This window comes from Ostrea edulis, chromosome 5 (assembly GCF_947568905.1).
Source record: "Ostrea edulis chromosome 5, xbOstEdul1.1, whole genome shotgun sequence".
Classification (NCBI taxonomy): domain Eukaryota; kingdom Metazoa; phylum Mollusca; class Bivalvia; order Ostreida; family Ostreidae; genus Ostrea; species Ostrea edulis.
Window position 1 is genome coordinate 812913 of NC_079168.1, and position 23919 is coordinate 836831.

Genomic DNA, 23919 nt, shown 5'->3' on the forward strand with positions numbered 1-23919 from the left:
AACAAAGAATTGATGTTACAATGTCCACAGAACTACTATAAGACATCATGGTTTTCTAGAATTGTATATTTGTTTTTACGCTGTTCAATATATCTACTAGTTGAAAAATAAAACACCATACTTAAATTTTAGTCCCTGGGGTAGGGGATCTTCGATGATTCCGAACCCGATGTTTATTCGCTAAGTGTAATGCGTTATGCATAAAACTTGGAGGGGCAGATCTCCGTAACTAGAGAGAGTAACATCACCATTTCTTCACAGTGGTGGGAGAGGACCACTAATACCCTACTACAAAACTTTCAGTCCCCGGGGTAGGGGTCTTCGATAATTCCTAACCCGATGTTTATTCACTAAGTGTAATGCATTATGCATAAACATTGGAGGGACGGATCTCCGTAACTAGAGAGAGTAACATCACCATTTCTTCATAGTGGTGGGAGAGGACCACTAATACCCTACCACCAAAATTTCAGTCCCCGGGGTAGGGGTCTTCGATAATTCCGAACCCGATGTTAATTCACTAAGTGTAATGCGTTATGCATAAAAATTGGAGGGGCGGATCTCCGTAACTAAAGAGAGTAACATCACCATTTCTTCACAGTGGTGGGAGAGGACCACTAATACCCTACTACAAACATTTCAGTCCCCGGGGTAGGGGTCTTCGATGATTCCAAACCCGATGTTTATTCACTAAGTGTTATGCATTATGCATAAATATTGGAGGGACGGATCTCCGTAACTAGAGAGAGTAACATCACCATTTCTTCATAGTGGTGGGAGAGGACCACTAATACCCTACCACAAAAATTTCAGTCCCCGGGGTAGGGTCTTCGATACTTCCGAACCCGATGTTTATTCACTAAGTCTAATGCGTTATTTAAAAATGTCTGACGAGCGGATCTCCATAACTAATGAGAGTAACATCACCATTTCTTCACAGTGGTGGGAGAGGACCACTGATACCCTACCACAAAAATTTCAGTCCCCTAGGTAGGGGTCTTCGATAATTCCAAACCCGATGTTTATTCACTAAGTGTAATGCGTTATGCATAAAAATTGCAGGGGCGGATCTCCGTAACTAAAGAGAGTAACATCACCATTTCTTCACAGTGGTGGAAGAGGACCACTAATACCCTACTACAAACATTTCAGTCCCCGGGGCAGGGGACTTCGATGATTCCAAACCCGATGTTTATTCACTTAGTTTAATGCGTTATTTAAAAATGTCTGAGGAGCGGATCTCCATAACTAAAGAGAGTAACATCACCATTTCTTCACAGTGGTGGTAGAGGACCACTGATACTCTACCACAAAAATTTCAGTCCCCGGGGTAGGGGTCTTCGATAATTCCTAACCCGATGTTTATTCACTAATTGTAATGCGTTATGCATAAAAATTGGAGGGGCGGATCTCCGTAACTAGAGAGAGTAACATCACCATTTCTTCACAGTGGTGGGAGAGGACCACTGATACCTTACCACACAAATTTCAGTGCCCGAGGTAGGGGTCTTCGATAATTCTGAACCCGATGTTTATTCACTAATTGTAATGCGTTATGCATAAAAATTGGAGGGGTGGATCTCCGTAACTAAAGAGAGTAACATCACCATTTCTTCACAGTGGTGGGAGAGGACCACTAATACCCTACTACAAACATTTCAGTCCCCGGGGTAGGGGTCTTCGATAATTCCAAACCCGATGTTTATTCACTAATTGTAATGCGTTATGCATAAAAATTGGAGGGGCGGATCTCCGTAACTAGAGAGAGTAACGTCACCATTTCTTCATATTGGTGGGAGAGGACCACTAATACCCTACCATAAAAATTTCAGTCCCCGGGGTAGGGTCTTGGATACTTCCGAACCCGATGTTTATTCACTAAGTCTAATGCGTTATTAAAAATGTCTGAGGAGCGGATCTCCATAACTAAAGGGAGTAACATCACAATTTCTTCACAGTGGTTGGAGAGGACCATTAACACCCTACCATAAAATTTTCAGTCCCCTGGGTAGGGGTCTTCGATGATTCCGAACCCGATGTTTATTCACTAAGTGTAATGCGTTATGCATAAAAATTGGAGGGGCGGATCTCCGTAACTAAAGAGAGTAACATCACTATTTCTTCACAGTATTGGGAGAGGACCACTAATACCCTACCACAAAACTTTCAGTCCCCGGGGCAGGGGTCTTTGATAATTCCTAACCCGATGTTTATTCACTAAGTCTAATGCGTTATTAAAAATGTCTGAGGAGCGGATCTCCATAACTAAAGAGAGTAACATCACCATTTCTTCACAGTGGTGGGAGAGGACCACTAACACCCTACCATAAAAATTTCATTCCCCCGGGGTAGGGGTCTTCCATGATTCCGAACCCGATGTTTATTTACTAAGTGTAATGCGTTATGCATAAAAATTTGAGGTACGGATCTCCGTAACTAAAGATAGTAACACCACCATTTCTTCACAGTGGTGGGAGAGGACCACTAATACCCTACTACAAACATTTCAGTCCCCGGGGTAGGGGTGTTCGACAATTCCGAACCCGATGTTTATTCACTAAGTGTTATGCATTCTGCATAAACATTGGAGGAGCGGATCTCCGTAACTAAAGAGAGTAACATCACCATTTCTTCACAGTGGTGGGAGAGGACCACTAATACCCTACCACAAAAATTTCATTCCCTGGGGTAGGGTCTTGGATACTTCCGAACCCGATGTTTATTCACTAAGTCTAATGCGTTATTAAAAATGTCTGAGGAGCGGATCTCCATAACTAAGAGAGTAACATCACTATTTCTTCGCAGTGGTGGGAGAGGACCACTAACACCCTACCATAAAAAATTCAGTCCCCTGGGTAGGGGTCTTCGATGATTCCGAACCCGATGTTTATTCACTAAGTGTTATGCATTATGCATAAACATTGGAGGAGCGGATCTCCGTAACTAAAGAGAGTAACATCACCATTTCTTCACAGTGGTGGGAGAGGACCACTAATACCCTACCACAAAAATTTCAGTCCCCGGGGTAGGGGTCTTCGATAATTCCGAACCCGATGTTTATTCACTAAGTCTAATGCGTTATTAAAAATGTCTGAGGAGCGGATCTCCATAACTAAAGAGAGTAACATCACCATTTCTTCACAGTGGTGGGAGAGGACCACTAACACCCTACCATAAAAATTTCAGTCCCCGGGGTAGGGGTCTTCGATGATTCCGAACCCAATGTTTATTCACTAAGTGTAATGCGTTATGCATAAAAATTGGAGGGGCGGATCTCCGTAACTAGAGAGATTACCATCACCATTTCTTCACAGTGTTTGGGGTTGGTAACTGGCACCCCATCCTTATAATTCCAGTGTGGTGTTGTTTTGTGCATATAGAGATTTGAATTGCGAACTGCGTTCTGGAATGCAGTTCACTATTGAATTGCGAATAGTGAACTGCGAACTGCGTTCCAAAATCTGAAAGCCCAAATATTTGGTAGACCTATACTTCGCGCTCAGGGTCGTAGCAATGAGGGTTCGTTAGCGTGTCAACGCCTGTCGCGACACGGGACCTACGTTTTTAAGGTCATATCCAAAAGACAGTAAAAATTAATAAAAAAAAATGAATAATATCGAGGCAATCAGAAAATAAAAATATCTCATTCTCCTTTTAGCAACATAATTTAGATAATTATTGATCAAATTACCTTGAACGAAAATCAAACAGTCCGTCTCAATTTTCTGTATGACATCTTTTTTTCCACAAATTGAGTTATACTGACCTCAGAAACTTTCTCGGGTTTTAGTTTGACTTTTTTAAATGATTTGATATTGTTTTGAATTGATAGTATGAAGTTTGACATTAAAATTCTAAAAACAAAAGGGATCTATAAAAGATGAACAATGGAAATTCTGTGTATTCATTTGTGGTGTTGTGTAAAAGTCGCTACGCCACTTGATTATATTTCTATACAATAAAGTGAATGAATTACTCTCTTGATCGCATATTGTTGTACAGCAGTGGCGGATCTAGAGGGACGGAGTGAGTGGGGTGGGGGTAGCGGGGCTTGATTAAATAAAAGCATGTCAATTTTGTTCATAGGCACCTATGTATGCTTTTTAAATAGTCCATTTATGCCATTTTGGGATCTCCACACTGGGGGGGGGGGGGGGGGGGGGGGGGGGTTAGTTATGGGGGGGGGGTGTTTATGGGGGGGGGGGGTAGGAGAAAAAGGTACACACTTGTGTCGCATCTCTCTCATTTTCAAAAAAAGGTCCAGATCTGCTATTGTAGAAATGAAAACATAGGGCCAAACCTGAAATCATATTTCGCAATGGCGTCACACCGTGGGTGAATAAAAATGGGGGAGGAGTGTCAAGAATGAAAATGTACGCTGACATTTTTTCAGTTTATATTTAGATGTCATAGCCTATAAAATTTAGATTTTTTTTTTTAGAATAAACGTTGGTGGATCTAAAAGGTACGGGAGTACGTGTACCCCAACCCCCTTTGGTTATGGTAGTTGGGGGGGGGGGGGGTCATATAAAAGGATTTCCCTTTCCTTCCCTTTGGTTGCAATTTTTTTTTTTGATCCGCCACAAAAAAAAAAAAAAAAAAAAAAAAATCCTGAAAGGAACTTCTCGGGTCATTCCGTAAGCTCGGGGATATGAATGTGCTGTATTTCACTTGCCGGAAGGGCCCGAGAGTGTGCGATTGCTAAAACAAGAGTTGTCTTTCTTGAAGAAGCAGAAGACACTTACAGCGAAAACGAAGATGGACGCCGAATCAGCGTGATCAGACAGAAAGCTTATATTTGCGGATATTTAGCGAAAATGACTGTCGGGTACAGTATTATGACACGTAGGTACCATTTATTTAGATTCCTATGGTTATTTGGTGTTGTCTGAGTTCCATGAAAGAAATATTCAGGACAGACGAGTTTTTCAAATTTCATGGGTGTTGCTAAAACGCGGAATAGAAAATGGAACGGAAAATATTGTATGCAGCGATGTTATGGGGGGTCACCTGTGAATAGATGAAATTGACTGTTTTGAAGAAATATTTACCGGTCAGCGTTTTTGTTACTTAAATAGAAAAAAGAAAACTTTAAAACAAATTAATCATTAAAGCCAAAATATTCACAGCCTTATGTGAGAGTAAAGTAAGAGTAAATTCGGACGGTTGAATGCCATCCATGTCAATCGGAACTCCTCGAATTGCATCCATGTCAGACCATCCGGTGTCGGGTTTATCCGTCCTACAGTTCATTCGTCCCTAGATGATCCGTCCTCGTAAACTGTGTTTGTAGAATTGTATCAGGGGCAGTCGAGCAATGCATCTGTTGTTTCAAGTGTAATAATCAATAATATGTTGACGGTGCTACCGTTTGAGCGAGCGCAGCTACGTAGGTATGTACATATTTTGTAATGTTCATGCTTTGGTCAGGTTTAATTTAAACAATATCTATTTTCCAAATACTCAGTATATGACTAAAATTAGGCAGCATAAACAGCCCTTTCTAGTTTTCTCCCATGGTTTTATATCAAGTCATTAAAACATAAAACTTATACGTGAATGGGATTGAAATATTTTTATACCTATACATTTTATTTCTGCCGCCTTCACGGTGACTTACTTAACCTTTGACCCGCGACTTCTTCTGAACTGTATGCTCTCGAAAATAGAGGCTACTTTCCTTATTTCTACTTTCTATCTTTCCAAGTCACTAATACACACCTATTTGATTTTTAAAAATGAAATTCATATAAAAATCTCCTTGTAGCAATGGCATGCTTTAGAAGAGAAACTTTTAACAAAATTTATAATATTGTACATAATCCTAGTTGTAACACAATGATGAAATATTTCAGCACTCTCAAATAATATTGAATAAATTGCAACATATTTGAGACCCTCTCCACTGTTTTTGTAAGGATACATTGAAATTTATTCACAAAACTAGAATTATAAATGATTTTTCAGTCATGAAGTGGCATCATGGTTTGCATTACTGGACGAGCCAAGGGAATAGATTTATAAGTAGTTCTTATTTTTAGACGTGAAAAAAAAAGATTTAAGAAATAATGTTTTTGATCCGGCCAAATTCCATCAATTTTTTTGCGTTTTTATTATTTTTCTTAATCGCTCTGTGTCTAAAGAAAAATGCAAAAGTAAAGGAAGAACCTCAGTCTTGATAAGACATTTTCATGGTTGATATAGAGATTGCAAAATGTTTTGCAGAATTTGTGAGGCCAATCAGCCAGCAACGTCCACCATTTCTGGACACCCATTGTCCGATTTCACCACGACCTGGTGTACATCTTTCAGATGTGGAACTGTGACTATTCACGGTAACAGTAAGATACACGTCTTGTCCGTGACTGCATTATTAGCAGTAAGTCGAACGAGGCAACTGTTGCAGCTAATTTTCACAGACAATTACAAACTCGGGATGTAGTGTTCTTATTGATGCTGGTACTGATTGTTCAGTAAAATATCCAACAAAAGTAGAAGCTCTTATTCGCATAAGCAGTGAAGGCCCACTTATTAGGGCCCCGCATGAAATGCGGGAAGCCCTATAGTAATCACATTGTCCGTCCGTTCGACCGTCCGTCCGTCTGTCTGTCCGTCAACACTTTCTTTGTGACACGATAACTCAAACAGTTTTTATCGTACAGTTTTCAAATTTTGTGTATGTGTATATATTTGTTTTTTTTTTTATGTAATATAAAAAATGCTTGATGTTACATGTATATTGAATTAAAACACGTCATTCCCAGTCAACAACTTTCGATCGGGATCGGAATACGAAATAAAATTTCTTATATCCGGTTGCAAAGTGAAACTGCTTCATGCTTCAAGTTATTGAATTATGTAGCAATTGCACGTTACACATTAGAGAACTGTTCCTTTTGATAAAGAAAGTCACAAAATAGATACAAAATGAGTGTACCTTATTCATTACTGTTACCGAGCTTTCGTCGGTGAAAATCTCGAAATGGTGTGTTTCGCTGCGCTTCGTCCACATTTTCTATGTGAGTATTTTGATATTTGCTTATGCATTTTTTACGCATACATGGTATGTCTCGGCTAGGAATAATGGAAACTTTCTCACCTATGTATGTAAAGACATATTAATCTCTGTTTTTAAAAATGTAGAACACTTTTATCGAATGACAATGTGTTTGAAAACGCTTAGAGCCCCGATGTCAGAATTTCCTTTTCCAAGACATCAATATGTCAAATTCATAATCGTTTTCGAATAGTATGTACCATATTTTGTACCAGTTATCCATTTTGAGTCCCCTATTACAATGGGATTTTGTTGCACTCTGTTGTGTTTGAGTGGATGTCATGAGTGTCAAACAGAAGTAATTTAAATTGCATAAGTCTCTCAAAAATATGCTTCATGATTCCTTTTTCACAAATTGGCATTCCAGTGTATCTTTATATATTATTAATTCTAACATATATAAAAGCCCCAAACATTGCTATATCAAATACACATGTCACTTTCCTCTAATAACCCTCGGCGGGGCCCTTGCAGACCGTGTCAGTTTTCTAGTTGAGGACTTTAAAGTAAATCCTTGTTTGGAACGCTAGGTTTTCTTCCCCAGAAGCGTACTGTAAAATATACAGGATGGCCCAATGCAATACAACTTTTGCCAGAGTAAATACTTGACTTGTTAGCATCCAGCATGTTTCACAGCACATTTCTATTCAGTTTAAAAATAAAACAAACAAATCGCATACATGGGTGTTGATTTTTTTCTTGAAAGATATTCAAATTAAAAAAAAAACTTGTAGATCTTATTTACAAAATCTTTTACCATGGCAAGTAGAAATTTTTAACATGGCGACTAGATATATGAAAATGGCGACCAGAAATTTTTCTAGGTGGCCATTTTGTGACCTGATAGTAGATGTGACTTGGAGCACTGTTTTGAATATGAATTCTTTATCATGTTTATGGCAAGACCTTGTTATACTTTGGTGTTGACCCTGAACAACAGCAGAACCAATGTGGCTCAGGTGAGCGATGTGGCCACTGGGCCTCTTGTTTATATTGTTATGTTTTTACATTCATCGGGATCTTGTTCCATGGTAGGGCATATGCATATCTAGAGGTAGTAGATGAAACACAGTTCATTATTCTAATATTTCAAGCTCTTTAATCGCAATAGGAACATACTATTGAAAATATATATCAAATATGTTCATTAATCATGTGAATTTTTTTCCCCTATAGGTGGTGACTGAAGTCTGGTCAGTCGGCAGGCAGCAGTACTCAATTTACCGCATTCCTACAATCCAACTGAAATTACGGGTATTCAGAATCGGCCTTCGAACAGTTGATGGTAAGTAGAATCACAAACAGGATTCAGAAGTCTGACTCTTTAAAAGTAATTAAAATACAGATATTATTATTATACATGTATATACAGGTTTTGTTTTATGTTGCATGTATTTTTTGGCAAAAATGGGGACCTAGACTTGATGCTTTTCAGCTCACCTGAGCCAAAGGCTCAAGTAAGCTTTTCTGTTCAAATTTTGTTCGTTGCCTGTCGTCGTCGTAAACTTTTCACATTTTCGACTTCTTCTCAAGAACCGCTAGGCCAATTTCAACCAAACTTGCCACAAAGCATCCTTAGGTGAAGGGCTTTCAAGTTTGTTCAAATGAAGGGCCATGTCCCTTTCAAAGGGAAGACAATCGCAAAAATGCAAAAATAGGGTGGGGTCATTTAAAAAAAATTTTCTCAAGAACCACTGGTCCAGAAAAGCTGAGATTGACATGAAAGCTTCCTGACATAATGCAGATTCAAGTTTGTTCAAAGCATGGCCACCCGGTGGTTGGATGGGGCCACAATAGGGGGTCAAAGTTTTACATACAAATATATAGGATAAATCTTTCAAAATCTTCCTCTCAAGAACCACTGAGCCAGAAAAGCTGAGATGTACTTCAAAGCTTCCTGATATAATACAGATTCAAGTTAGTTAAAATCAAGGCCCCCGGGGGTTGGATGGGGCTACAATAGGGGATCAAATTTTTAAATGCCAATATATAGAAAAATCTTTAAAAATCTTCTCAAGGACCACTGAGCCAAAAAAGCTGATATTTACCTGAAAGCTTTCTGACATATTTCAGATTTCAGTTTGATCAAATCATAGCCGCAGGGGTAGGATGGGGTCACAAGTTTTGCATACAAATATATAGGGAAAATCTTTAAATGTGAGCCAAGGTGACTCAGGTGAGCGATGTGGCCCTGGGCCTCTTGTTGAACTCATTTTTATCCTCTTGGACTAGTGACAGGTGTCAATGGGTTTTTTTTCCAGAAGCCCGCCCTGGTAGATGGAATCTGCCGCTTGACCAGCAGCACTGTCCAGGTCAGTGGTTACCTATTGCTCTAAACAAGGGTGGCACGTGGAGACTCATTTTTCCTGATGGTCTTGACGTTCACTAGCTGGCAGTATTTGTGACTCATATCAGCCTCATTTACATTCTGAAGTTTAATTCATAACATATTGCTGGATATTTGTAGAGACAGTGGTTGATGCTGGATATATGACTTCCTCAGCCCATCATTACCTGCTGGAGTGCTGGTAGAGGCTGAACGCTTTAATAAATATAACTGTGATCTTGCTGAGATGTAGTAATCCATGGGAATTTTCCAAAGAAGATTCAAGAGAAGTATTCAATTTTCTCATAAGTTCAGACTGTAGAGAGCATGAAAGCAGATATTACAGTTATCTCCCTTAGACTAGATGAATTACAATGCAACACTTTCAAATCATCTAAGTTTAGAGTTATAATGCTGTTTGAATTCTCTGAATTTGGCTACGGTTACTAGTTAAAGACATAACCACATGTATTGCCTCAGTTTACTTACAATTATAACATACAGTATAATTTGTCCAAACCGGCCTCTGAGTACTCCGGCGCTCTGTCAATTCCGGCCATAAAATATAGTCCCTAACATTTCTTTAACAAATCCTTTATTAATAATTCCCTGTACTCCGGATACTGCGTATTCTGTATATCGGCCGGCTCACACAGTCCCAACTGCTATCAATTAACTTTAATTATCCTGTGTAAACCGGCCCCTCGATGATACACCACCATAATTGTTGTGGTCAATTGTATTCGGTGTACACAAGGTCCCAACTGCTCGTAATTAGCTCTAATTATCGCATTTAAACCAGCCACCCCACGATGACCAACCTGTCGGTATTCAGTCGATCACACGCGGTGTACACAAAAGGTGTCTCAAGAGAAGCCACAGGTAAGTAAAAGAGTGCAACTGGCGATGAGTCGCGATCAGTTTAAAATAAAACCTGATTTTTATGGGGTGCACTTTTCAATTATGACAGCACCACGCTCGAGGTAATGGCGCCCTCCCCCTAACGACAGAGACGAGAACTGACATTAAAAGACAAAATTCAATTAATCGATGGATTCGATACATTCTTGGAATGAAACAAAATCGGCAACAATTCCGTTATGTTTTTTAAAAGCAGGGTTTCCCCTCGTGGACTTCTCGGAGCTCTATGGCAAGTCAGACAGTGATGATATGCAGTTAGTTAGCATAACTCGCAATGTCCGGTCGATCACTCGGCATTGTATTAGTTTCCGTTTCTCAAATTGAGACAGTTGAAAGCGATACATTTACAATGAAAGCTGGGAAAGACAAATTTTAAACGAACACAACACAAACTTGACGAACGTACATAATGTAGCACTTGATAACGGCGATGGTGTAGACGAAATTGACAATTTACCAACAGAAAATTGCGCGAATAATTCCCAGATTTTAAACTGTTTAATAAAAATTGAAACTTTTTCAAATGAGCACGACAATAAAACACTGATATTTATATTTTACATTTTGAATTCTTTTGTGATATATTAAAACGTTAGCAATCATTACACACGTATGCATAGATAGTGAATACAAGGGAAGCAACTCTCATTCTTGTCAACATTCTGCACTCCGGACTCTGTGCAAACCGGCCAATTTCTTTGGAACCACACATAGCCGGTTTAGACAGATTATACTGTATACCTATAAGTATAAATTGTCCTTCTCTTAATTTTGTATACTTTGTGGAATTTATTATCACTGTTCGTTATCTTCTCTTTATATTACCAGTATATTCTATGTACCTGACTCACCAGGAATGCATTGTTAGGTCACCTTAGTCACTCAGGTGATCGTTTGCTATTGATCTGCCCGTTCGTTATTGTCATCTGTCGATTGTATGTATGGATTCGTTTAACACCTCCCTCAACAAAATTTCACTCATGGAGACATCATCAATTCCGGCGAAGGGCTGCAAAATTTAGGTCTATGCTCGGCGCTTATGGCCTTTGAGCAGGGAGGGATTTTTATCTTGCCACAAAACATTCTTGGGAAAAGGGGATTCATGTTTGTTCAAATGAAGCAGCGTGTCAACTTGAAAGGGGTAATTATACAGTGAAACTTCTCCAAATCGGCCCCTCAGAAAACCATTCCTCTCTGAATATCGCCCAATTCTTAAAGTCTCTGTAGGAATCTTAACATATCCTTTCAAAGAAATTCATATAGTCCAAAATGTGACTTATCGAGATTTCCGCCATTTTTGACAAGGCCAAAATAAAAATATTGTTTGTTTCCCCTCGCCCGACCGAGTCTGAAAATTCACACCGACCCATAAGTTTTTATTACGCCATTCTGGTGAAGTTTTTTTTTTTAATTTTAAGAAAATTTCAAGGTCGTTTCTGGTGCAGATCAGTATTTTATAATGACAAAAATTTTCTATATCTTCTTTGGTTTCGATCCAAAATAAAAAAAATAATAATACGAATACAGGAGGTGTTCTGGTCCGAAATCTAGAAATTTCGCCGCCTCCAGCTGGAGGCAGCATTCTCTGGCTGATTTCAAATACTTACAAGCCGAATTCAATTTTAAGCTCATAACTAATCAATAAAACGATTCTTCTTGTACTTACTAATATCGATTTTATGGGTTCTTTCATCACATAAACAGTCTCTTGAAAACATTTTATCAAACTGTCGAGCTTTGTTTTGAGTCACGAGACTCGTTTGCTCAAATGGCAGTGAAAATTCGGTTGACTACAACTGTTGGTTTCTGTTTAATATCGAATTTTGGATTGATATTTTCTTTTAATCGATATTAATAAGTACAAGAATCATGATTGTTTTATTGATTAGTTACAAGTGAGTTTAACATTGAATTCGGCTCGCAATTCGGACTAGTGATCTGCAAGATCGAGATGGAGAAATGTTGTCTATACGAGGAGCGAGGAAACAAGAGAATTCGGGGCATCCAGTGTGCAAGTTGTGTTCTTCAGTAGGGGAAAGTGCTGATATTTCGGACGGATGCGATATTTTTGACAGTCAATCAGAAGCATTCTGAATTTAACTTATTTCTGAACTAATGCTATATTTACAAACTGGAAAACACCTAATTATATGCACATTTGTAACTCAGCTCTGATTGGTTGATGTCATCATCCATTTTGTTTGATCGGCAAAATCAAGTCCCGTTGAAACGTTTTCTGGTAAACTAGATCTACCGATATCATTTAAAAATATAATCAAAATCACTATCATATACAAATTAAGATAATGTGCAAAAAACAAAAGAATAAAATGTCAGTGAACCATAAATAAAAGACAGCAACCGAGTTTACCAATTTTATAACACCATGTGTCCAAAACTAACACCATTGTCCATAGTTGCAACATTCTCCCTAACTTTATTTAAGTGTTAGTATGTGGCATAAATAGCAGAGAAAATTCTGATGAAACCCAATGTTCGTCGAATCAACCAATATGTATACATGTAGTCCAATGCCTAAGTTTAGTGGTTAGATAATGAGCATTTCCAAAATACATGAAGTACTGTCCAAAATATCGACACCTTCCCTAATTGCAAAACGTGGCAATCAAAGCAGAATTTACGCGAGAACTGACTATACGAGTTTGATGAGGAAACATGGATGATGTGATTCACGACGTTTGGTATCGGGCATTGTTAATGGTTATGGGAATTTCATAATAAATAAAATTCTGCTAGCTAAAAAAAAAAAAAACTTTTTACCTACCTACCGACCTTCCTCTGAAATTTAGGGTCGGGAGAGGGGAAACAAACATATTTTTAAATGTGGCCCAAGGGACTTCTGGGATGATCCTCAGTTAAAGGTTCAGATTTAGCTCGGATTATTCTGTGCTCTTTAGTCATTGGACCTTGCAGTATGAGCCAGAGCACTGCGCTCGCTATTAGTATGCAAGTAGCTGCATTTAATTCAAATTGAAGTTGAACACAAGGACCCCAGGGGTAGGGTGGGGGCAGAATATGGAATCAGAGTTTTATATGGTAATATGCAGAAAATTTATTAAAACAAAGACTTTTCAAGAGTAGCAGGGCCACACTAAATCATATCCAAATGCAAATGTCCCCAAGTTGTGTGAAAACAAGGTTTTTTTATGACCCTGACTAAGGATGGGGTGGAATTGTTTTTGTCCTGTCTGTCTGAAATTTTAACCTTCCTCATAACTTTTAAATAATGAGCAATGGGGCTCTCATATTTGCATTCTTTTTTATAGCCATAAAGTCTTTCACCTCGTGACCTTGACATTAGAGTTTCATCTACTGACCGGTTTAGGTAGGACTTTCACATTTTGTATACATATAATGCCCTGAACGTTTTACAGAATAGTCATATTGGTATTGAGACATTCCTGTGTTTTGTGAATTTAAGTTTGCTTTATGTCGTGAACTTAGGGGCTAGGTGGGGCCACAAAATAGTGTCAACATATTTCATAGGAATAATGATTGAAAATACAAAAAAAAATTTGAAAATCAAAACAGCTGACCAAGAGCAAGGTGACTCGGGTGAGTGATGTGGCCTAAAGGCTTCTTTGGGATTAAACTCTAAGGTTATAAAGTATGTTTCTAACAATTTATCTGAAATTATTTGTATATGTTGATTTTGGGGTCCAAAAGGTCAAGGTCACTACTGGACTTCATAGGAAAGCTAGTATAAATTCATTACGGAAGCATATGCCCTGCGTTGCAGAGTTTTTATTCATATTCTATCATGAAACAGAGAACAAAGTCGCTTGACAAAATTTTCTTCCAAAAATTTACTGAGCATTTTCAACTTGCAGACAATTTTACTTGCCTGTCTGATTTCTGGTGATTCCAGCACTCAATGCTACTTTGGTTTTTCAGCTTTCTGGACCTTAAAAGATGTTGACACCCTGCTGATGGAGCAGATCCTATTTCTTAGAAGCAGAAAGCAGTTCTCTTACCATCAGATCTGATCCATTTTTGGAGATAGCCTTTTGTATGGAGCTGGTAATTTTGTTTTCCTTTTTAGTTCACTTGAAATCTAAGCTAATGTGAGCTTTTTTGATCTCCCCTTATCTGTGGTCCATTCGTCCTTTCTTATGTAAACTTTTATGATCCCCAAAAAATTTGAGGAGCATTAATACATTCTCTGTCATGTCTGTTCCACCTCATATCTCCTAAACTTTTTCATCAGAAATTGATCAAATTGATCACAAATGTTCAGGTAAGGACTTGTGGACCAAAGTTTATCAAGGTCATTGTGGAAAGGCCAAGGTCACTCAGATAATAAAAGTTCCTTATTTCAACAGTTTTTGATTCCCGTCTCCTAAACCATTCATCAGAAATTGATCAACAATAGTTCTTGGGACGGGACGTTTGGTTCAAGGTCATTTTTGAAAAGTCAAGGACACTCAGAACATGTACTTTATAGAAGGAAAAAATGCTTATTTCAACTGTTTTAGCTCACCTGATTCTGATCGCCTGTTGTCCGTCATCTGTCTATCCGTCGGTAAACTTTTTACATTTTCGACTTCCTCTCCAGAACCACTGGCCAATTTCAAACCAAACTTGGGGAAAAAGCATCCTTGGGTGAAGATCATTTAAGTTTGTTCAAATGAAGGGCCATGCCCCCTTCAAAGGAAATGATCACAAAAATGCTAAAATAGGGTGGGGTCGTTTAAAAAGTTCTTCTCAAGAATCACTGGGCTAGAAGAGTTGAAATTTACATCAAAGCTTTCTAACAGTGCAAATTTAATTTTGTTCAAACCAAAACCCACAGGAGTAGGGTAGGGCCACAATAGGGGATCAAAGTTTTACATGCGAATATATAGGTACAAATTTACATGAAAGTTTTCTGACATAATACAGATTAAAGTTTGTAAAAATCATGGGCCAAGGTGACTCGGGTGAGCGATGTGGCCCATGAGCCTCTTGTTGAATAGCCTTTGATCACATATCACACAAGTAAGGGGGGAGATCAAACGTTCAATGTTTCACAAAAAACTAAATTCAAATAGTTTTCACCAAGACCCCCCCCCCCCCCCCCCCCCCCCCCCCCCCCCTTTAGAATGTTGAAACTAATTGATTAACAAGTATAAACATACGATTATAAATAACACTCTGTGTAATTTTCTACTGTTTATTCACAATTGAAAGTGCACATTAAAACTATTAGATGTTTATTAAAATGTAATGTTATTATGTGGTTTTTAACAATAGCTTAATTGTCATTTTTCTCTTTCCACTAAAGTGTAATCAATGTTGGATGACAGAAACTTATGGGTTATTTTATCCCCCCTCCCCCTAACTATTTGAATTAATTTTTTTATCCAACATCGATCTTTTGATACTTGCCCCTAAGTAACAGGCAAATTGAAGGCTCAAGTTAGCTTTTCTGATTAAAACTTTCTGTTGTCTGTCATTTTCGTCGTTGTAAACTTTTCAAATTTTCATTTTCTTCAGAACAACTTGGCCAATTTCAAACAAATAATATTTGGGTGATGGGGATTCAAGTTTGGTCTAATGAGGGGCAACATCCTTCTCCAAGGGAAGATAATAGTGAAATTACACTGACAAATTTTAAAATCTTCTCCAGAACTAAAGGGCCAATTTCAATCAAACTTGGTAAAAATCATCCTTGGATGAATGGGATTTACATTTGTTCAAATGAAGGGCTGTGCCCCCTTCAAAGGAGAGATAATGCCGAAAATGCAAAAATAGGGTGGTGTCATTTAAAAACCTTCTCCTCAAGAATCACTAAGCTGGAAGAGCTGAAATGTACACATAAGCTCTCTGCCATAGTGCAGATTCAAGTTTTGTGAAAATCATGGCCCCAGGGGCCAGGGATAGGTTAGGAACACAAAAGGGGATCAAAGTTTACATGCAAATATATTGGGAAAATCTTTAAAAATCTTCTTGTCAAGAACCACTGGGCCAGACAAGTTCAAATTTACATGACAGCTTTTATATGTTGTATGTATATTTCCTGTGGCAAGACAGTTCATTTTATATCGTGACCTTTGACCTTGTGACCTTCAACTAGGATTTTGGTCTACTTTTGAAACATAATCTATCAAATATATTTGGATCCATTTTAGGTGGGGCTTTCATTTTTAGCTCACCTGAACCGAAGCTTCAAGTGAGCTTTTCTGATTACATTTTGTCCGTCGTCCGTCCGTCTGTAAACTTTTCACACTTTCGACTTCTTCTCCAGAACCCAAGGGCCAAATTCAACCAAACTTGTCACAAAGCATCCTAGGGTGAAGGGGATTCAGATTTGTTCAAATGAAGGGCCATGCCCTTTTTCAAGGGGAGATAATTAAGAATATGTGAAATTTTGGTGGCATCTTATAAAAATCTTCTTCTCAAGAACCACTGGGCCAGAAACGATGAAAATTATAGACAAGCTTTATTAGGTAGTGCAGATTGGATCCAAGTTTTACATACAAATATATAGGACCAATCTTTAAAAATCTTCTTCTCAAGAACCACTGAGCCAAAAAAGCTGAGATTTATATGAAAGCTTCCTGATATAGTGCAGATTCTAAATTGTTAAAATCATGGCCCCCGGGGGTCGGATGGGGCCACAAGGGGGATCAAAGTTTTACATACAAATATATAGGAAAAATCTTTAAAAATCTTCTTTTCAAGAACCACTGAGCCAGAGAAGCTGAGATTTATATGAAAGCTTCCTGATAGAGTGAAGATTCTAAATTGTTAAAATCATGGCCCCCGGGGGTCGGATAGGGCCACAATAGGGGATCAAATTTTTACAAACAAATATATAGGAAAAATCTTTAAAAAATCTTCTTCTCAAGAACCACTGAGCCAGAAAAGCTGAGATTTAATATATGAAAGCTTCCTGATATAGTGTAGATTCTAAATTGTTAACATCATGGCCCCCGGAGGTCGAATGGGGCCACAAGGGGGATCAAAGTTTGACATATAGATATATAGGAAAAATCTTTAAAAATCTTCTTTTTAAGAACCACTGAGCCAGAGAAGCTGAGATTTATATGAAAGCTTCCTGATATAGAGCAGATTCTAAATTGTTAAAATCATGGCCCCCGGGGATCGGATGGGGCCACAATAGGGGATCAAAGTTTGACATACAAATATATAGCAAAAATCTTCTTCTCAAGAACCACTGAGCCAGAAAAGCTGATATTTACATGAAAGCTTCCTAACATAGTGTAGAGTTAAGTTTGTTCAAATCATGACCCCCGGGGATTGGATGGGGCCACAATAGGGGATCCAAGTTTTACATACAAATATATAGGACCAATCTTTAAAAATCTTCTTCTCAAGAACCACTGAGCCAAAAAAGCTGAGATTTATATGAAAGCTTCCTGATATAGTGCAGATTCTAAATTGTTAAAAGCATGGCCCCCGGGGGTCGGATGGGGCCACAAGGGGGATCAAAGTTTTACATACAAATATATAGGAAAAATCTTTAAAAATCTTCTTTTCAAGAACCACTGAGCCAGAGAAGCTGAGATTTATATGAAAGCTTTCTGATATAGAGCAGATTCTAAATTGTTAAAATCATGGCCCCCGGGGATTGGATGGGGCCACAATAGGGGATCAAAGTTTGACATACAAATATATAGCAAAAATCTTCTTCTCAAGAACCACTGAGCCAGAAAAGCTGATATTTACATGAAAGCTTCCTAACATAGTGTAGAGTTAAGTTTGTTCAAATCATGGCCCCCTGGGGTAGGATGGGGCCACAATAGGGGATCCAAGTTTTACATACAAATATATAGGAAAAATCTTTAAAAATATTCTTCTCAAGAACCACTGAGCCAGAGAAGCTGAGATTTACATGAAAGATTTTTGACATAGTGCAATTCAAGTTTGTTCAGATCATGGCCCATGGGGGTAGGATGGGGTCACAAGGGGGGATCAAAGTTTTACATACAAATATATAGGAAAAATCTTTTAAAAATTTCTTCTGAAGAACCACTAAGCAAGAGAAGCTGAGATTTATATGAAAGCTTCCTGATATAGTGCAGATTCTAAATTGTCAAAATCATGGCCCCCGGGGGTCGGATGGGGCGACAATAGGGGATCAAAATTTTACATACAAATATATAGGAAAAATCTTTAAAAATCTTCTCAAGAACCACTGAGCCAGAAAAGCTGAGATTTATATGAAGGCTTTCTGATATAGTGCAGATTAAGGTTTGTAAAAATCATGGTCCCTGGGTGTCAGATGGGGTCACAAGGGGGATCAAAGTTTTACATAGAAATATATAGGGAACATCTTTAAAAATCTTCTCAAGAACTACTGAGCCAGAGAAGCTGATATTTACATGAAAGCTTTCTGACATAATGCAGATTCAAGTTTGTTGAAATCCTGGCCCCCGGGGGTTAGATGGGGCCACAATAGGGGATCAAATTTTTACATACAAATATATAGGGACAAACAATCTTTAAAAATCTTCTTCCCAAGAACCATTGAGCCAGAAAAGCTGATATTTACATGAAAGCTTCCTAACATAGTGTAGAGTTAAGTTTGTTCAAATCATGACTGCCTGGGGTAGGATGGGGCCACAATAGGGGATAAAAGTTTTACATACAAATATATAGGAAAAATCTTTAAAAATATTCTTCTCAAGAACCACTGAGCCAGAAAAGTTGATATTTACATGAAAGATTTTTGACATAATGCAGATTCAAGTTTGTTCAGATCATGGCCCATGGCGGTAGGATGGGGCCACAAGGGGGGATCCAAGTTTTACATACAAATATATAGGAAAAATCTTTAAAAATCGTCTTCTCAAGAACTAATGGGCCAAAGAAGTTCAAATTTACATGAAAGCTTTCTGACATAGTGTAGATTCAAGTTTGCAAAAACCATTGTCTTCAGGGGTAGGTTGGCGCCATAATAGGGACTATGTTTTTGCATGCAAATATATATGGAAAGTATTCTGATATGGACCAAGGTGACTCAGGTGAGCGATATGGCCCATGGGCCTCTTGTTTGTATATAGATTCTTTATGGAAAAACCTTATTTTGTGAAGTTTGACCTTAACCTGGGAGTTCGATCATTCTGACGTATTCAATATCTCCTGAACATATTTTGTATTAAAATTTTTATGACAATACCTATTTTTTCATACTATAACCTTTGACTTTGTGACCTTGAAATTTGACCTTATTTCAAGGAAATGTAACCTACCAAATATTTTCAATAGTATTCAAGGCAGGGCTTTCATATTTTGTTTATAGGTTCTTGTTGACAAAACGACCTTGTGGTACAATCACATTTGATCTTTTGACCTCCACCTACTTTCCAAAAAAATGGCCTAGTTAATATCTTCTAAACTATTTAAAGAAAAAGCTTTTATATTTTGTGTATAGATTTTTATGGCAAGACTTTGATTTAGTGTTTGACCTTATGACCTAAATCTACTTTTGATAAGAATCTGACCTCTTCATTATCTCCTGAACTATTTAAGATAGAGCTTTCATAGAACTTCTAGGACTCAGTATTCATACATGTGCACTGGTTTGGTCTCATTTTGATACATTCAGTATCATTGTATCGATCTTTTGAGTATAAATTTGAGATCTAAAAGCATGATATAATGGTGTAAAGGATCAGTTTGTGGTTAACCAATATTTGATGTGAAAATAAATATTGTAGGGTAACGGTTACTGGAGACATGCTGTTGATTGATGAGGATAATTTTCCCGAGACTCTGACATATTGCAGGACCTGGATAGCTCTACTGGTGTTCAAAATGCCAGGTTTGTTAATGGAATTACATGTAAATGTTCCATGGAATGTCAGATTTGTTAATGGATTTACATGTGAAATGTTCCATGTAATGGCCAGGGCATATGTAATATAGCATTAATATTTTTAATGAAACTCAGGTGACCTATTGCAATTGGTCTACATCCGTTGTCATGCGTTGTCTGTCGTGTTAGGTGTGTTAACATCTTCAAGACAACGGGGAAATAAATTGTAAATTTCAGAATTCCTGGACTCCTGTGGCTTTAGGGGCGGGGCAAAAACTGTCCAAATTTGACCAATTTTCAAAAAATCTTCTTTACGACTATACATGTGTAAGAAAAACTCAATGCATAGGGATGTAGAGCAGGAAAGCCTCTATCAAAATTGTAAATTTCATGATCCCTGGGGTAGGGGTTCTGACCTCAGGGCGATGCCAAACATGCTATATAATATTGGTGTGTAAAACACTTAAATGACATCTTCTTAAGTGCTGTTGAACCTTTCTTGTCAGCGGAACTCCTCTGAGAACACTCAACATCATTTCGTGAATCTTTGTAGTTAATAGAAACATGCTGTGTAGATGTGCATATTCCCAGGAAATTCTGATTGTCCCTTTTGAACTTAGAATTTTGAGTCCTTCTGTCCTGTTGTTGTCAGTACAATTCCTCAGAGATCGCATAACAGAATTTGATGAAAATTTGTAGTTAATAAGGACACACTGTGTAGATGTGCATATTCCCAGAAAATTCTGATTCAATTATTTTTCTTGGAGTTATGCCCCTTTTGAATTTTGAGCCCGTCTGTGCTGTTCTTGCAGTAATGCATAGCATTACCATTCATTATGTGAGACATTGTTAAGCAATGTTGGAGCGTGGGGTATGTGAACTTGATCACTTTTACTTTCTTTCATTAGTCAGGTGCTCTAACCATTGAACAACCATGACGGGTCTATCCGAAACCCCTGTATTACTAGTCACGTGCTCCAGTCATTGAGCTACCGTGACCGGTTTATCTGAGACCCCTGTATGAGTCAGATATTTTAACCATTGAGCTACCATGACCAGTCTATCAGAGATCCCTGTATTACAAGTCAGGTGCTCTAACCATTGAGCTACAGTGACCGGTCTATCAAAGACCCCTGTATTATTAGTCAGGTGATCTAACAATTGAGCTACCATGACTGGTCTATCAGAGACCCCAGTTGTACTATTCAGGTGCTCTAACCATTGAGCTACCATGACCGGTCTATCTGAGACCCCTGCATTACTAATCAAGTGCTCTAACTATTGAGCTACTGTGACTGGTCTATTGGAGACCTTTGTATTACTAGTCAGGTGCTCTAACCATTGAACTACCATGACCGGTTTATCCGAAACCCCTGTATTACTAGTCACATGCTCCAGTCATTGAGCTACCGTGACCGGTTTATCCTAGACCCCTGAGCTACCAAAAAAAAAAAAAAAAACTATTGAGCTACCGTATGACCAGTCTATCTGAGATCCCAGTATTACTAGTCAGGTGCTCTAACCATTGAGCTACCATGACAGGTCTATCAGAGACCCCTGTATTACTAGTCAGTTGCTTTAAGTATTGAGCTACCATGACCGGTCTATCGGAGACCCCTGTTGTACTAGTCAGGTGCTCTAATCATTGACCTACCGTGATTAGTTTATCGTAGACCCTTGTATTAATATTCAGGTGCTCTAACCGTTGAGCTACCATGACCGGTCTATCAGAGATCCCTGTATTACTAGTCAAATGATCTAACAATTGAGCTACCATGACCGGTGTATCAGAGACCCATGTTGTACAAGTCAGGTGCTCTAACCATTGAACTACCGTGACCAGTCTATCGGAGACCCTTGTATTACTAGTCAGGTGTTCTAACCATTCAGCTACCATGACCGGTCTATCAGAGATCCCTATTGTACTAGTCAGGTGCTCTAACAATTGAGCTACCATGACTGGTCTATCAGAGACCCCTGTATTACTAGTCAGTTGCTTTAACCATTGAGCTACCGTGATCGGTCTATCCGAGACCCTTGTATTACTAGTCAGGTGCTCTAAACATTGAGGTACCGTGTCCGGTCTATCAGAGACCCCTGTATTACTCTAACCATTGAGCTACCGAGACCAGTCTATTAGAGACCCTTGTATTACTAGTCAGGTGCTCTAACGATTGAGCCACCGTGAGCGGTCTATCAGAGACCCCTGTTGTACTAGTCAGGTGCTCTAACCATTGAGCTACCATGGCCAGTCTATCCAAGACCCCTGTATTACTAGTCAGGTGTTCTAACCATTGAGCTACCGTGACCGGTCTATCTGAGACCCCTGTATTACCAGTTAGGTGCCCAGTTTTTCAGAGACCCCTGTATTACTAGTTAAGTGCCCAGTTTTTCAGAGACCCCTGTATTACAAACCATGTGCTCCGTGCTTAGAACATCTGACTAGTAATACACGGGTCTCTGATACACCGGCCACTGTAGCTCAATAGTTAAAGCACCTGATTAGTAATACACGGGTCTCTGATACACCGGCCACTGTAGCTCAATAGTTAGAACACCTGATTAGTAATACAGGGGTCTCTGTTAGACCGGTCACTGTAGCTCAATAGTTAGAACACCTGATTAGTAATACACGGGTCTCTGATAGACCGGTCACTGTAGCTCAATAGTTAGAACACCTGATTAGTAATACACGGGTCTCTGATAGACCGGTCACTGTAGATCAATAGTTAGAACACCTGATTAGTAATACAGGGGTCTCTGATGGACCGGTCACTGTAGCTCAATAGTTAGAACACCTGATTAGTAATACACGAGTCTCTGATAGACCGACCACTGTAGCTCAATAGTTAGAGCACCTGACTAGTAATACAGGGGTCTCTGTTAGACCGGTCACTGTAGCTCAATAGTTAGAACACCTGATTAGTAATACAGGGGTCTCTGTTAGACCGGTCACTGTAGCTCAATAGTTACAACACCTGATTAGTAATACAGGGGTCTCTGTTAGACCAGTCACTGTAGATCAATAGTTAGAACACCTGATTAGTAATACAGGGGTCTCTGTTAGACCGGTCACTGTAGCTCAATAGTTAGAGCACCTGATTAGTAATACAGGGGTCTCTGTTAGACCGGTCACTGTAGCTCAATAGTTAGAACACCTGACTAGTGATACAGGGGTCTCGGATTTGATTTCCAGTTGAAGCACGAGTTTTTCCTTCCTGTTACATTTACATATATATAAACATGTAAATATACCACACTGTAATAGACTGGACATTTTGTAAGATAATTAAGTTCTGAAATACAAACAATTGTTGACAATACAGTTAGATATAATTACACTTTGTGTTTTGTAGGACTGTGGAGTGTTGTGATGTTATTGATGGTCAACAGAAGACTGTGACCTTGAATCTGAAGATCTGTGATGAAGACTGGACGTTTGGGGTCACTCTCTGTTACAGTACTACAAATCTAAGTAAGTACTCAGTAATAATGTAAGACTGAACTCTGTATCATGTTTATCTAATATATACATTGTAAAATCAAACACATATTGAAATACATAATTAACAAACGAATAGTTAGTAGTTTATCACACACAAACAAGTATATGTACTTGTATAGATGTACTATAATTCAAGGCTACACACAAAATACTGACAAAGTGACTTAGTACATCACAAGAACTGATTTACCTTTATTTACATTTCATGATTAACATGTGTCTGATTGTATATAGATAATTAACTAGTAACACAATCTAATTATTAATTAGTATACTAAGATTAGATATAATAATACAGATATTGTAAGATATAATTACTAAACAGC